Source organism: Xylocopa sonorina, chromosome 4, assembly GCF_050948175.1.
Source record: "Xylocopa sonorina isolate GNS202 chromosome 4, iyXylSono1_principal, whole genome shotgun sequence".
NCBI classification, from domain to species: domain Eukaryota; kingdom Metazoa; phylum Arthropoda; class Insecta; order Hymenoptera; family Apidae; genus Xylocopa; species Xylocopa sonorina.
Window position 1 is genome coordinate 10134412 of NC_135196.1, and position 15347 is coordinate 10149758.

General features: G+C 44.7%; 1 protein-coding gene across 1 annotated transcript in view; it reads left to right on the forward strand.

Moving 5' to 3' along the window:
• The window catches only part of LOC143422656 (uncharacterized), a 431772-nt gene that overhangs the window by 411593 nt on the left and 4832 nt on the right, over positions 1-15347 (forward strand). The window lies entirely within an intron of this gene.

Consider the following 15347-nt stretch of genomic DNA (forward strand, 5'->3'; position numbering starts at 1 on the left):
TTCCCAGTTCGAGCAAGGGACTGAGCGAAATTTACGGATTCCTCGCTCGAGTTTACAAGATATTTACTGGCGATGGGAAGCGTCCCGCAACGGCGCGGGCGGCCATTTGTTTTTCGAAGGGTGCCACCGCTAATGAGGCACCCGGATGGGACCCTGTGTCGCGGCCGATCGTGAACACTTCCACGGCTCATAAACGCTCGGCAGTTTTACGCGGCGGAGCGTGTCAACGTCGCCGTCATGGTGAATTTGCAACAAATAGAATACTACGCGGCCGCGCGTGTCTCCCTGTTTCGCGAGCAGAAGGTTTCTTTAATAATGCATGCCCGTCGTCGAACGTACACACCGCTCCGTACCGTAACGTCCGACACCGCCACCACTGTTTTATCCTTTAACAACGCCCACGCGATAATGCTCCTGGCCATGTAGATGCCAGCGATGAAGGGTGCAAATATTGTCCCTTTCGTTGACGCTTAAAAATTCATCGACCGTTTCGTACAGCTGACCCTGTGTTCCATTACGTTCGTCGATTTTTCGTCGCATCTCGAGGACAGTGACGATCTTCGATGACTTGGGGGTTGACGAAGGGGTTGCGTTACAAATTTTGTGTCTGCAATAAATTATGTTCTATTCATGTCGATTAGGGTGTTATTCGATCGAAAGGTTCCTGTGTCTGTTGGATATTAATAATTGATAAACGAAGTAATGCCTGTTTTCGTCAATGTGCTTTGCAAGACGGTTTACTCGTAAAGAGAGATGGCTGTGCGATAAATCTCTTCGTGTCTTGAATTCTTCAAGTGTCACGACGCTTTCGCGAATTTTTTTCTGGGTGCTTCTGGAAATTCGCCGGTATGGAAAACGCTTTTTCCGCTTAATATTGATGCGCAGCACGGTTAACAAGGACGCCGTCGCAGCTTTAAACTCGGCGATTGTCACTCCGGCTGGCACGAATTGACACGAGTACAGGAAATAATTGAACGCACGTTTCACTTTATCCTCGACCCACCGTGTGCGGGAAAACAAGTTCAAATGAACGAATTCGCCGGAATATCGTCCGCCGCGACGCGACTCCGGCACGTCGACGCGGTGATCTGTGAACACGCTCCGGATGCTTCGAAACAACAATTGTTAATCGATCGTACCGTCCGCAAATTATTTTTTAATTCGAGAACAGAAAAAAATGGGGGAAAAAATGTTTCGCAAAAACGAGCGACACGAATTTCTTCGCGATCGAACACTTCGTCGCCTCAAGGATTTTTATTCGCGCGGTGGGGGTTGACTCATGCTAATTTATGGAACGCGAATCTAATTAATTCAATAGCGTGTATTATTATGAGCGATTTTTATGCGCCTTCGAAATGTGATTTATACGATCTTAATTAATTTCACTGATTAACATGACAGGAAGATTAATGTGCCATGACGAGGCAGAAATTGCTGTGACTACCAGAATACCGAATTCTGTAGCATATATTCTAACATCCAAAATTTTAGTACAACCAGGCGTATTTCCTTCCTGACCTGATCGTTCGACAGCAATGTTTGCCAATTAGTCGACACGCGTTGTATATCTACACGAGTACATACACATATATTCGAGAATTCTGATGTCGCAATGTGTAGAGAATCATCCGTTGCGCCCTAATTGTATCTAGGCTCTCTCGCCATCTCCTTACTCACAAACACGAACATAAGCCAGATTTCTCTTAATAATAAACACAGTCAACGCTTAAATTAACCACAACAGGCTCGCCTAAACACCTTAACATTTCCAATAACAACAAGAATTTCTAGGGAGCTTATCCCAAATCATAATTAATTTCAATACAAACTTATATTACGCTGTCTCATGAATAAATTAGCAAACGAAGTAGCAAATCTTCTATCGCAGTGAAATATTAAAAACGGATATTCGCGTACACGAAGGGATTCATCGTCGACGGTAAAAACCGTTCGCGGCGACAACCAGAGATACGTAATACCCCATAACGGAGAACCGTTGCGGTGGCGTAATTAAATGGGACCATTAATCACGGCGTAAATGAGCTTAACGCATCTTCGCGCGTTCAGTTATCCCCCTCGCGTTGTCAAAGAAATCCACGACGCGAACGAACGTCCCCGGGAGGAACTAATGTTGTATGTCCAGCACGTTAATCGTCGGTCTTTGTTAATGAATTATTACCCCGCACCTTCGCATTCCAGCCAAGTGCCAGTGCGACAGCCGTGCCAGTCAGTCGGTGCAGTTAATCGCGACGTTGACGATGACCGAGTGGGCAAGTGGGACGCGGAAATTTTTCCGTCGTCCCTCGGCGAGCCGTTCACTTCGCAGACCGATTTCTATCGCGTTAAACGCCTGGCCTCGGGCCTCCGTGGCCACGGAGAAAGAGTGGAAACACGTGTACAAGCAGCGCGCCCATCGCGAACGCAATAACGCACCCCCCACGTTCGAGCGTGGACGCAAAAAAGATTTCCGCCTCTATCGCGAACGATCATTTCGTCTTGGTAACGAAAGCGTTGCTTAGACCGCCCGTTTTCGAATTCCACGAGATAGTCGCAAGTGCAAATATCGCGCGATATTTTACAGATCAGCGATCCACGCGAAGCATTTCTATCGGGGGATGGTGCGCGAACTCCAGCGGAAACATATTGTTCCACGATGGTATTATGTTATACGCTATTCGTTTGGAAGGGGAATGTGTAAGCGGTTTAACGTATTCGGGTAAGGCAGGATACCTCCTTTGATACAATCAGTTTTGCTGAAAAATTTGTTTAAACGTGAGCTTGCAAGTAATCTGATCTTTGTGCGAGGATTTATCTAAATCTCCCTGCACTGTGTTTGGGTTAATTTAACTGGGAATTAAAATTGGATGTTGAACGATTTGGTAGGAAAATAATCCGACGCGTGTAAAATAGTATGAGATTTGTTAATGCCATGGAGAAACGTAGGAATCTATATTTTTTAAAGCATATAACGAGAAAAAGTGTAGTATTCGTTATTTTGGTATCGTTCCTAGTAGATCCGTCGATTTTACATAAATTGTTGTTTACAAATTTACTTGTGAAATATCACTGAATCGCTTGCATAATCTAAGCACAACCGCATAGTTCGTCTGCAACCTCTGTTCCTATTACAAAGTACACGTAGTTTAGGATGTTTAGGATGTACAATGGTACATCCACCTTGTTAAGCTCATAATTCTGTCCCGCTAATCATATAAGAAGCACGTTAACCCAGGCAAATAATTAACAACAACGAACGTGTGTGGCGCAAGTGTTTGGGCGCAACACGGAAATGGTTGGCACGCCGATGAAATATTCAGAATCAGTTTCGACTGGTTTGAATTTTCCATCCAGCCCCCCTGGCAAACTTGTTCGAGCGTACTCAACGTTGTTAAGCGGGCGCGGGGGGGTAATATCACCCACGAGGACGACGCGTTCCCGGTCGTCGAAGGGTAGTCGCGACCAAGGACGAGATTACCCAGTAAAAGTACGCCGCCTCGGTCTTATCATTTCCGCTCAAAACTTGTACGCTCGTGCCTTCCACTTACCGTGGACGTGATGAGAAACCGAGACGAAGGGTGGTTCTTGGCTCACCCGCGAAAGGGATGGGAACGCGCCTTCGCGACGGTCCACCTGTCCTCGCGCGACATCTGCCCTCGATTCTTCCGTTCGCGATATGTTCGCGGTTACGACATCATTTATTCGTGACCCATGGAATTTATACGAGACGCGAACTGCGCCTCGCTGACTTCTACGAGAGAGCCGGGACGATTTACGGTGCCCAGCTTTTACGAGATGGATTTGAAACAGTGCCGTTCGAGATCCCTTTGGGGGCGGAAGTAGAACCGGGACGCGAATCGAGTTTGTATCATTTCTGGGTCTGCGTGCGTCGATGCGTCGATGGACTGTACTTCGTACGAGTTAGTATTCAATTATTAATTGTTATCGTGGTGTGTTTTATGTATGTGCGTTGGCGTATTTGAGAGATGTTCTTGCACTAATCGTAAATTTCGACAATTTTTTCGGTGTACGGTTTCGGTGACGAATCGACGGAGATTCAATTCCGAGGAACAGTTCCTTTACTCCCTATTAACGTCCGTCTTAAAGCAAATTTAGAACCGCTTAAAGTTACACAGTAACTGCCTCGATTTATCAGGATTATCGATATTTTAAGGATATAAAAACCGTTTTATGGCTCCCGATACTTTGGCCATTATTTATGGATAATCGATTGTAACATCTGTACTCCATAGCGCTAGTGTAACGTATATCAATATTTATTTTATCGAAATATTGCACTTGTACACCGTTACATCCTCGTAAAGTGATAATAAAGTGATGGACGGTGCGCCGAGGAAAGTTTAATAATTCGGCGACATTCAAATTTACAACTCTGTGCACATTTTTCTATCAAAACAGAGTGCGAAGCGCTGCAAATCCGTGATAGTGGTCAACATTCAGTGCGCGCACTTTTAATTGAGCGCGCGTTCAATCTTAGGTAAGAAAATTCAATCGTGTAATAAAATCTGAAAAGAACCGATCTTACTTTCGACCAGCTTCTATTTCACCATTTTTTGCGAAGATCGTTCGCTGTCCAAATACCTGAACGATCACGAAATTTCACGGTTCTATCTCACGGTCGATCAGAATTACCTTTTTCGACCCCTTTTAACTATCGGGTCGATTCAATACTTAACGTAAATCGGGTTGACCTACCTTATTACGCCCCGTGATAATCGATGGTGATGTTATTTCAGGGACGATAGGCGCTTTAAAGCGCGATAGTTTCACACAACCGTGGATTTACGAATTCGTAGCGGTCCTTTTTCATCGACGCGGATCAAATTGGCTTTAGATCTCCCTGTAATTTGCAGATTACATACAGAGTGTGGTAGGAAAATGCCAGAACAGGTATTTTGTTCTATGCGATTAATAACATTTTTACTGTATCGTATCCAAAATATTATCATCGCAATTTCATTCTCATATGCATACCTCCACAAGCATCCCTCTTCATTTCCCAAAATCGATCCTTCTCCTATCGCGATTCCCGATTTAAATCTACGATAAGGCTACACGTTCCACCATTCACAAGGTAACACATCAAACAGCTCCAAGTCCCTAAATTTCTCTCTTTCGATCCAGTCGACCGCAACGGGAAACTTTTCGACCGTCGCGGCTCGATACGCAAGCTGACAGATATCCCAGCGCATTTGTCGTTTTTAGGGGATCGCGGAGAGCATCGTGGATAGCCCAGCGGTTCGCGTGCGCGTCGCGATAGACTAATTAATTAGATCCACCCCCCGGAAAGCTGTAGGCGGCGGCCGTTGGAAGGAATCGGGCGACGTGGATGACAACGGGAGATAGGATATGTATTCTAATCCGGCTAGGCGGAGATACTCCCGCACATTCCCCCGGCGTGGCGCGAGTTCGCATTTCAATGAGGCCCCCTGTCTCGCTCACCTTTATCATCCATCGAGCGTCCTCTTTCTTCCGCCCGCCTGTTCGCTACCTGGAACCGAACTTATCCGGGGTCTACGTCTAACCCGTCTTACGCGGGCGGTTTCGCAGTTAGCGCCAGCCACCCGCTCGGGAACTGCTCGTATCGAGGATATAGCGCGTATGAAACCGCCACTTTGGAACTAACCCGTTTGAGGTACAGGCGTTGCTGGTTAGGGAGTTAGTGCTCGCCGTTATCCTGCTCGCGCGTACGCGAGCTGGCTTGCGCGCGACCCCTCCCGCGGCCTTCGCCGCCGCTGGAGAACGGATACGCGGGTGGGCCCGCGCTACGCGCTCGATGCACGCGGAATGACAAGTGGTCCCGGGGCTTTGAGGCTACGTTCGGAAACTCCGCGTTCTCGATCTGAAATGTGAGATACTCTCTTGACACAGACACGGTTTTTGTTAAGGATAGGCAGCCACACTCGAAACTGTCGGATGTCAGCGATCGACTTGCCTTTCGAGGATCGAGGTTCTAATTGAGACAGCGTCGTTAACTCGCGTCGATTTTTTCGTTTGTGTTTCCAGTATTTTATTAGTTACTCGTGAATGCTTGTGTGCGGAGTTTTGAAACTATTTACTCGTTTACTCGAATAACGCGTAGCTAATTACGCAGAAGGAAATGAAATTACACCTTTCCTCGCGGACCGTATCAAAACGAGTTAACTTCGCCCGGTTCTGGCTGGTTTGTTAAATTCACCGGGAAATCCGGGCGTGCGGCGCTTAGCCAGTCGTACGTAAAAATTCACTCGAAGTCGAGCATTTTCAAGGCGGAGGGGCCCACTCGCGAGAGTTGCATCTCGTGAATTACGTCAAGAACAGGGTAGGACTCTCCTAGAGCGGGCTTAATTTGCGAATTACGTCGGGTACACGGGAGAAGTGCAATGTCTCTTGCAACGAGACAGTCCTCCGCAGCTTTCAGACGGTTTATGCTCCGCTCTGTTGATAAACGAGTCGAGGGGTCGCCACGATTCGAAACAGGCCGTAATATAACCGCCGCCGGCCAATTTACGAACTCGTTCCCGTTCCACGTTAATTATCGATCCCTTAACCACCGATCCCGTATAAATTCCCTTAACAAAGACGGGACATCGTCACGAACGCCGCGTCGAATCGAGCCACGCTTCCGCTCGACGATCCCACGGAGGAATCGCGAGCTCCTCGTGGCACGGCGAGTATCGAGAACCGGGTAAAACGGCGAGTTCCTGCAGTTTTACCCGACGAATTACGGAGTGTCCCTTCGGATCGAACCACGGCGAGTCCCCGCTGCCTTTCGGCTGACTTATCGTCCCTGTCGACGGGAATTACGGCCGTCGACGAGGAGAAACGGAGGGACACGCGAGCTCCGTGAAGACGGGACCGATCGATCGATCCGTGGGACAACAAAACCATTATCTGCTTCGGGGCGTTCAAGCACGAGGTAAACTGTTTCCCCAGCTTGAAGTAGGACTGTTCCGTCGGAAGTCACGGGGTCATTCCTGCTCCCCGATGCATCGTGGCAACGCGAACACCCCCCCGTTCCATCTGTTAGTCGTTTCCGAACCATTTCGATCGATTTGAATCCCGCGTCTATGGACTGTGAAGCACAGTATCCAACGTTTTCTCCGTGTAAATGCAGAATCGTGTCGAATTTGCTTGCGAGGACCGCGCAGCCTTGCTTCATTCGCAACTGCGATTGAAATAGTTAATGTCAGATACGCTATGATCGGTACAGGCGAATATTTTATTGGGTACAGAGATATTTTTGCTCGCGGATCTTCAGTGTACACGAAGAGTGTAGGGATACCAAGATGGGACAATATGTGCGCGCATTCCATGGAAATATCAAGATCGTTTATAAGTGGAGCGGTACGGGCGCTATGGCCACGTGGTAAAATATCTAGACGGTGAATACTTGGGCTCGCCAAGCATTCTAAATTAGTCAGGCGGTCGTACGGGCCTGCCATACGCGTTATTACAGCGTCTCCGCTATGTTGATATGATACAAAGGGTCGTAAAAAAAGCAATTTATTGAATAATTTCTAGGAAGTTTTTGTCGAAGAGCCTGCTGTGCTTTTAGATAATTTTTCACTTGTGCACTTTACCTCGTTAAATCTAAACGATATTGAATTGAAAAGGGCCTTCTTTAAAAAAATTGTCTTTTTTCGGAGCGAAAGATAATTCAGAAGCTTCCTCGGCGACTGAAGACGATAAACAATGGCCGATTGTTTCCGAGGAAAGTTCGAGCATAATATTTAGATTGATGCCGGTTCCAACTGAGAACGCGTCGGTATCTTTTCTTAATTTCAACCTGCCCTTTCTCATGAATTCCCGGGTTTACTGAAGCCGATACGCCGACGCGAGGCTAAGAAAAGGATTACAATGATTATTTGTACAGGCCGATTCCAGCAGCGCTTTGCATCTGCCGTGGGAAATAGAGCGTTGAACCCGGCCGCAGATGTACATATATTTACCAGTTTCTTACCACGAACACTGCTACCATGAATTGATGCTTTATTCGTCTGTACGTGGATAAAATACAGGCCGAAAACAGTCTCGGAAATTGCTAATTGCGAAAGAAGTAATGCTATAAACTTATCTATTATCTACTTGATACGATTCAACTGAGTTTTTAATAATAGCATCCACTTTCTGATACCTTTATGATAGCTAGATGTTTATTCTCTGTTTGGAAAACAGAAGTCTTTTTTTACGCTGTCTTCTGATTCAACGAGAACACATTTTTACCTGATATATGAATTTTACACGAAAATTACATCGCGATATATTTTTTTCGTCTATAAATAATTATTCTCTAACTCAAGATAGTATAATTTATAAATACTTGGCATTATCAAGTAACAATTCATGTCTGAAGCGTTCGCACGATCTCTTGTCACGATTTTCGTACAGGTCGTAACACCGAAAAGCTGTTATCCATTTCAGACTGTCAGAAATGCGATGGGTCGATTACGTGGAAGAAGCCACAACTTGTGTAACAAGTTGGGGCATTTTGGATCAATTAGTATGCAAATTTTACGTCTCTATACCTACTCGAAGCGTGTTCGATCTTCGCCAGAAGGGTCAAAGGACGATGTTAGGAGTCGTTAAGAGGGCTGGTCGCGTTAAGGGTTTTACCAGCCGCGCAAAACGACCGTATGACGTGCACGATTTTGCAAATCGCCCGTGCCGCAACCAGCATTACGCTTTTTACCGATTTCAACTACCAATTTCGAGAATTGCACAGCCTCGAACCCTTTGATTAATTAGGGTTCTATTATGCAGACGCGGAGCAGTCGCCACGGCTACGTACCTGTGACTCACGAGAGTCGTATTACTTTCTAATCTTCTCTGTAAAAGTTGAATGCTAGTCTACCAAAAATTTTCTCGATCAACAAAACTTAAATTGGGTGCACTACATCTCGTACATTTCAATTTCTCTGTCGCACATTTCCCTTGAATCCAGCGTGCACCGATTCACTGCGAGTAAAGATTACATTTTACCAATTGATCCGCTTCGAGTGAACTTTCTTCTCTATCAGAGTAGCTCGCCAAAATGATGGCAGGATATTTGAATGGTTGAATCGTTGGAACCGTATCTTCGCCACCTGTCCAGGTGGATACGACTCCGCGCCATTGTCGATGAATAATGCATGCGTAGCCCGTAACACGTGTTCCTACGAAGGAAACCCTTCTTTTTTCTGACGCACGTATGCCCGCGTATGCGCTCACGTGCGAAAAAATACGTCAAGGGCGGGCACGGGACTTCTTTCAAAACGTCATTCCAACATTTCACCGTGTATTATTTTGCGTCACCCTTCTATTCACATTCGGCTCGAGCATTGTTCGTGCATTTCACAACACCAATACCACCGTCATTTTCAGCTATTTCTCGTTTCCGTTCTCCCTTTATACTAATTCCTAATCCGTTGTTCCAACTTGTGCGCGCACACGTTATTGAAAGAAGAAGCACATTTTCAAATTAAGTGAACGGAACGATATTACACGGTACATTGATTTCTAATAACATTTCGTTGGACAACGGAATTATTGCTGGCCCTCTATGTCATCGGTTATATCTAACCGATCGGTGTATATATTTAATCACGTGACAAGTTAGTTCATGCACACGAGCAACACTGGTGAACGCGCCCGTTGCAACAGCGGCGTGTAATTGCTGGAAACGTTCGCTCGTAACAAATTATGCGCTCTTGCGATTGTGACAACTGCTGTTTACTTTACACGCTATCAGTGCGCATTTATATGCCTATTGGTGTCATTAATCACGTTCACGTGCTCGCATTCGTGCCCTTCCTGGCTCGACTTCGTTATCCACCATGATAGATCCCCTGGTAATCCTCTTATAAACTTGGGATCCAATGCTGAACGACAACGAAATTCGATGTACTGAACTGTGGAGAACGAGTACAAAAATGGCGCTGAAGCTGCCAGAATCGCTGAAGAGAATCATTGACAATCTCTAATTCAACGAGTTCTGTTCTAATCACAAATTCTGACAAATATTGTACGAGCACTCGCTGAACAACCAATGCAGAATCGACAAGTGAACATCGAAACGATTCACTTTGGATTTCGTTCGAAGCCGATCTCTGATATTTGAAACGCGTCGACGGGAACATAAGAAGCGATATTTTTACAGCGATGCGTATTTTCGTCGTATTTCAATAAACCACCTCGTGTTTCCCTTTTTTCCCTCCCAGATTCACCCGGCTGCACAACGGTCACAGAGCGCCCTGCAACCCTCCACGATGGAGATTCGGAACGAGGGTAGGAAGTGACTCACTTTAGAGGGAGTTCCGGCAGGCGGCACAGTTGTATGGAACGAGCGACCATTGCTTCTCCTTCTTCGCATTGGATTTTGATGAATCTCAAACACGCTGCTACTTTTCTTAGCCCCGTTGTTCGACAGAAATAGATTCGTCGATTTGAATTCGGAATGTTCGAATTCGAGATCTGTTACTTTCGACTTACTTTTCTTCTTGTAAAGATGAAGAAGGATTATGAACGATTTCTTGAACTTGACGAAATGAAAATGAAAATCCAACGAGAATCGCTTTTTTCTATCCGTTTATCAGGATCGCGAGATATCTGGTCAGAAGTAACGAAAGGGTTAATAGCAAGAAACATAAAAAAATTAAGTCGCTCTTCCATAGATTAGAATCTAAAACGAACCAGTGCAACTGTATTCACCCAGCGTCCATTTTCTTTTCGTCAGCAGTCTTCTTACGGAACTCTCTTACATTTGCACTGGTAATTGTAACTTCCTCGATGAATGTAATCTTTCTCTAGAGCTTTTATTAAAGGAAGTCCTCGTAACGTCACCAACGTTATGACGGAAACATTCGCGTTTGCCTAACAGCGAGGAACGTCACTCTGTCACATTTCTTTAACGACAGAACAGAGTACTAGCAAGAAAGACAGGGAAAGTGCGAAGGAAATTTATCATTCGCCAGATCATTTTCCTAGAATAGACGTAGAATTATTTCAATTACGCCACTTAAAATAATCTATAATTTGTATATAAATTTACAACTGAAGATTACTACTCGCTTAAATTTCTTTCTCTCATAAAAGAGAGAGAAGCAATCATTTTTATTAGTCGAATTAATATTTCTACGCTTGGGACCGTTCTTTCAGCAGAAGATTAAATTTTGTTTGTAACGCGCCGTGTTTTCGAAAGCTTCCTCGCAGCTACGAGACGAACGGTGATACCACTTAATCCAACTGGACCGTCATACTGTTCTTCTTTTCCTGTTCCTCCTACTACTCCCTGTACGGTTATGACAACTCGCGTGTCAGGGTGACCCGGTTATTCTCAGGTTCGCGTCGCTGCACCCTGAGCTAACCCATTAGTTGCACGTTTAACGTACGCGCATGTTTCCTCGGCCCGCCAGCAGCGAAATCATCCTCGGCGACTAAACGAAAGTGGGTGCAAACGAGGAAGCGTCCGCTTCATTCTTCCTGCGAGCGAAACGCCATTATGATGGCCGCGGTCGTTTCGTCGATGCATTACGACGTTGCACGCGAACCGCGCGAGTCTTGCCGAGGAACCGCGTAACGAGTGCCCAAGCTTTTGTTGATTTTAATACACCACCCGAAATAATTGCATGCTCGCACGTTCAACACGGGATAACCGATGTTTCGAGCGACTTGTTCGCGCCAGTCGCATTAAACGCTTCCTAAGTAAGAGTTGCGTAGACGCGCATGGAGATTGCTGCATGGAGAAAACGTTTTCGCGTCACAAAATTGATTATTTTGCACGTGTTTTAGAGTACAGTAGTCGGAAGACGATGATATTGATGTTGTTAGTGAATTCGTATGTACGTGGGGTGGTTCATCTGATGAGCGGAGTGTAAATTTCATTATGACACTTGAATTAATTATGCAGATCGATAATTAAATTATAGGACTTTCGAATGTAAATAACATACTCGGTTTTCATCGTTTCGTAGTAAAACTACGGATGGATCGATGAGAGACTTCCCGATTTAATAATAACAAGAAATCGATAGAGCGTGACGCGGATATCTGGATACGAAATTCAATTAATAGATGTTTTAATCGATTTTGAATTAATCCCTGCGTATATATAACTCGTAACGGTAACAGTGGATATTTGTTTCCTCGAGCCAGTAATTGTTTTGCGTGGTTTATTCAAAAATTATTGGCACAAGGATAATGGAATTAAAAAACAATCCGTTGTAATCAAACGTTATCCGATAATACTTAAAACAGCCGCGCGATGGTACGTTCAATTTTTTAATTATTTTTTCAGTAACACCTTAATTACCAAACGTGTAATTAGAAATAAAGTTCGCGACCTTTGACCACGTTAATTGCGACCATCCAGTGAACGGTCGACTCCTCTTACGGAAGATTTACAGCGTTACGACTTATTTTAGCATTTCCACTGCCTCGAGAAGAAGAGGTCGGTGTCGTAGAGGCTAAGGTAAACGCGAGGGCGGAAGAAACGCATACGGCGGTAAGAGCAATATTATCGTTGAGAGGGAATGATAACACCTGGCTGCATACGTTACTGCACGCTGATACAAGCGTTCCTCTTCTCCGTGAAACACTGATATACTTACCGCGGGTGTGTTCGAGCCAATACCGCGAACGGTGGAGTAAGAATGTTTTAAAATAGGGACAAACGTACCGTGAACAGACGTAAGAAACGTTCCTAAGGAGACGCGATCACTTTGCGAGTAATGCTCCGGCTGTATCGACCTACTGGAACACGAAGCGAGGGGTGAATTCGATCTTGAATTGATACGCCGCGTAGGTTTCACCAATTTGCATTACACACGGCTGATAACACGGACAATAGGGGTTAACTGAAGACGCTCGAACGGTTAATTACAGCTCACTTTGTTTTCTCACCCTGCGCGTGTCGAGTCATCCTCTGCAACATCTTAAAAATTGATTTAGACAACGAATCAGTGAATTAAAAAAAGATAACAAGACTGGTTCTACGCTGTGATGGTACAATTATGCAAAATGTACTCTTCACACGCAGAAATACAGTTTGTCAGAATTAAATTCCGTGGAGAAAAAAAGATAGGAAGAAATCTTCTTACAATTTTTTTCTTTCAACTGAAACATCCGCTGATTGTTGTATAAAAGCAGGGGAATATCAGAAAAGGGATGGGAAAAAAGGGGGAACGTCCACGGAGTAATAATATTGCGGGGAACAAAATTTAACGAAGGAATTTCGTAGTTTCGGAGGTGGAAAGACGGAGAGCTCGCCGTAATCGAGGGTGTGCAAAGCCAGCCGGATCGTTAGAACTCCATTTCACTTTATCGTAATTCCATTTTTCTCGTCTGCAAATAAACGCTCCGCTGGTCACGTGTATCGCGTTAACAGTCGACCGAGGAAAAGTTTCGGTTCGGGGGCTGTAGTTCCCCTTTTCTTTTCACTTCTCGCTTTCGCCCTCTCCCCTTCCGAATCTTCATCCCCTAGTTGTCACTCAATCTTCACGGTACTTTCTCTACTTCCTTCTGCCTTTACTTTCCACTCTACACTTCATAACTTTTACTTTATTCCATGATTATTTACACTGAAATATATTGCGCTGATTTCTTGGCTTTCATCTTTCGTTCTTTCTGTTTTCTTTTTTGTCTTTAACTTCTTCCACGTAGTCCTATATCTGTTATTCGCTGACCGCACGTATCCACGCTTTCTTAGTCGCAATTTCGTTCCTGTTGTGACAAAAATTACTGTTATCACCAGTCTTCTTTTACTCCTCGACAACAGCTAGTGCCCCGTTTCCTTTTTACGATCACTCGACGACCCTGCGACTCGACAATGTTCGTAACTGTTGCGAACTCGGTGGACAATGGTGTCGTCGGGTTGTCACAAACGTATGACTTCATTTCTGTACGGAAATTCGCATTTCTCTCGTTGTTTCATCTTTCGAGATGTGTACCTCTTCATAAGAAATGTGCGCGAGTAAGATTATTGATGTCTTCATATCTTCAATTAGGCATTTAGTCATAGTGATGTACAATTTAATTGCAGTAGTATCTTGTGAGTAAAATATGGAACACATAAAAGCACTTTCACATCGCACACAAAGTATACACAGTTCCTAACACGAGAAAAGAAGTAAGGTACCATAATGGCGTGTAGTTCCAAAACGTGAGTCAGCTGGAAACCTAAACGCTACCCTAAACGCTATAAAATTAATAACAAACTCGATTCGAACTGCGACGAAATATAGATTACAATATGGAAATAAGCATTAAAAGACAGAAGATTTACTTTGTTCAATTGAAACGCGCACTAGACACATCTACGAACCACCTCGACCGGATTTCTCCTTGAGACTGACTGCTGTAAGCGATCGCCGAGCAACTACACCTCGTCCAAATGTGGCATCGCATTCCATACAATAATTAAATGACGATTCTAGAAGGTGACGAGATAGGAGTCAAAGCAAGGCGCGCAGAATCGCTCTCCTCTGTGTTTACCAACGCGAATGGAATTCCACGTTAGTCCAATCGCATTTACTTGAAATTATATTTGTACTGCGAGATTTAAAATATATCGTATCGCGCCGTATGATATTTTATTTCCCTGGCTACGATTCTTCGCAACTTTTTTATTCCCTATTTCCCTCCCATTTCCTCCCACATTTTTCCTTCCTACCTCCCTTTCTCTCTCCCCCTTTCTCTCTTTCTCTCCCTTTCTCAACCTCCTCTGTTTTGTTTCGTTTCATACAAATACGTGTCCCGCGTGGCGAAACAAGGCTGTCTGGTTCCCTCGCAAATAGCGAAAAAATATTTCGCCCGTGCAAATATAGTTGCCCATCGAACATTGTTAAATATTATTCAAAGATATGCGAAGCGTTATGTTCGAGCCCGTTAGTTCGTATCTGCACGATGATGAAACGGCCGCACGGTCCGGACAAAAGGGAAGACAAATACATGGAACGAGGGGTTGCAGCGGGCGACGCCGGCCACCGGCCAGGGAAAATACCACCGGATAGAAATAATAATTTGTTCCGACGATTTCTCAAACAGGTATCCATAAAGGCGATACAAAAATATGTTTTGTTCGCGTACAGGGAATTAAGAGTCGCATGGTGGATGCTGTATCTTGAATCTTGTTAGAAATGTTTGCAATAAAATAGCTACGTTGCAGAACAACGCTTCATCCAAATGGTACACGTGTACGCACGCATTTTTTGCATCGACAGTGTTTTCATAAGAGAAAAACGGTTATTTTCGAGTTTCAAGCCCCTCGCACGAGCGAGCTGTATTAGAATTGTTAAAAGGATGGAAATCGATTTCTTGCAAATTATTGTGATTTTTCACTTTTACAACGCAAATAGTAACTAGTGCATCAAATT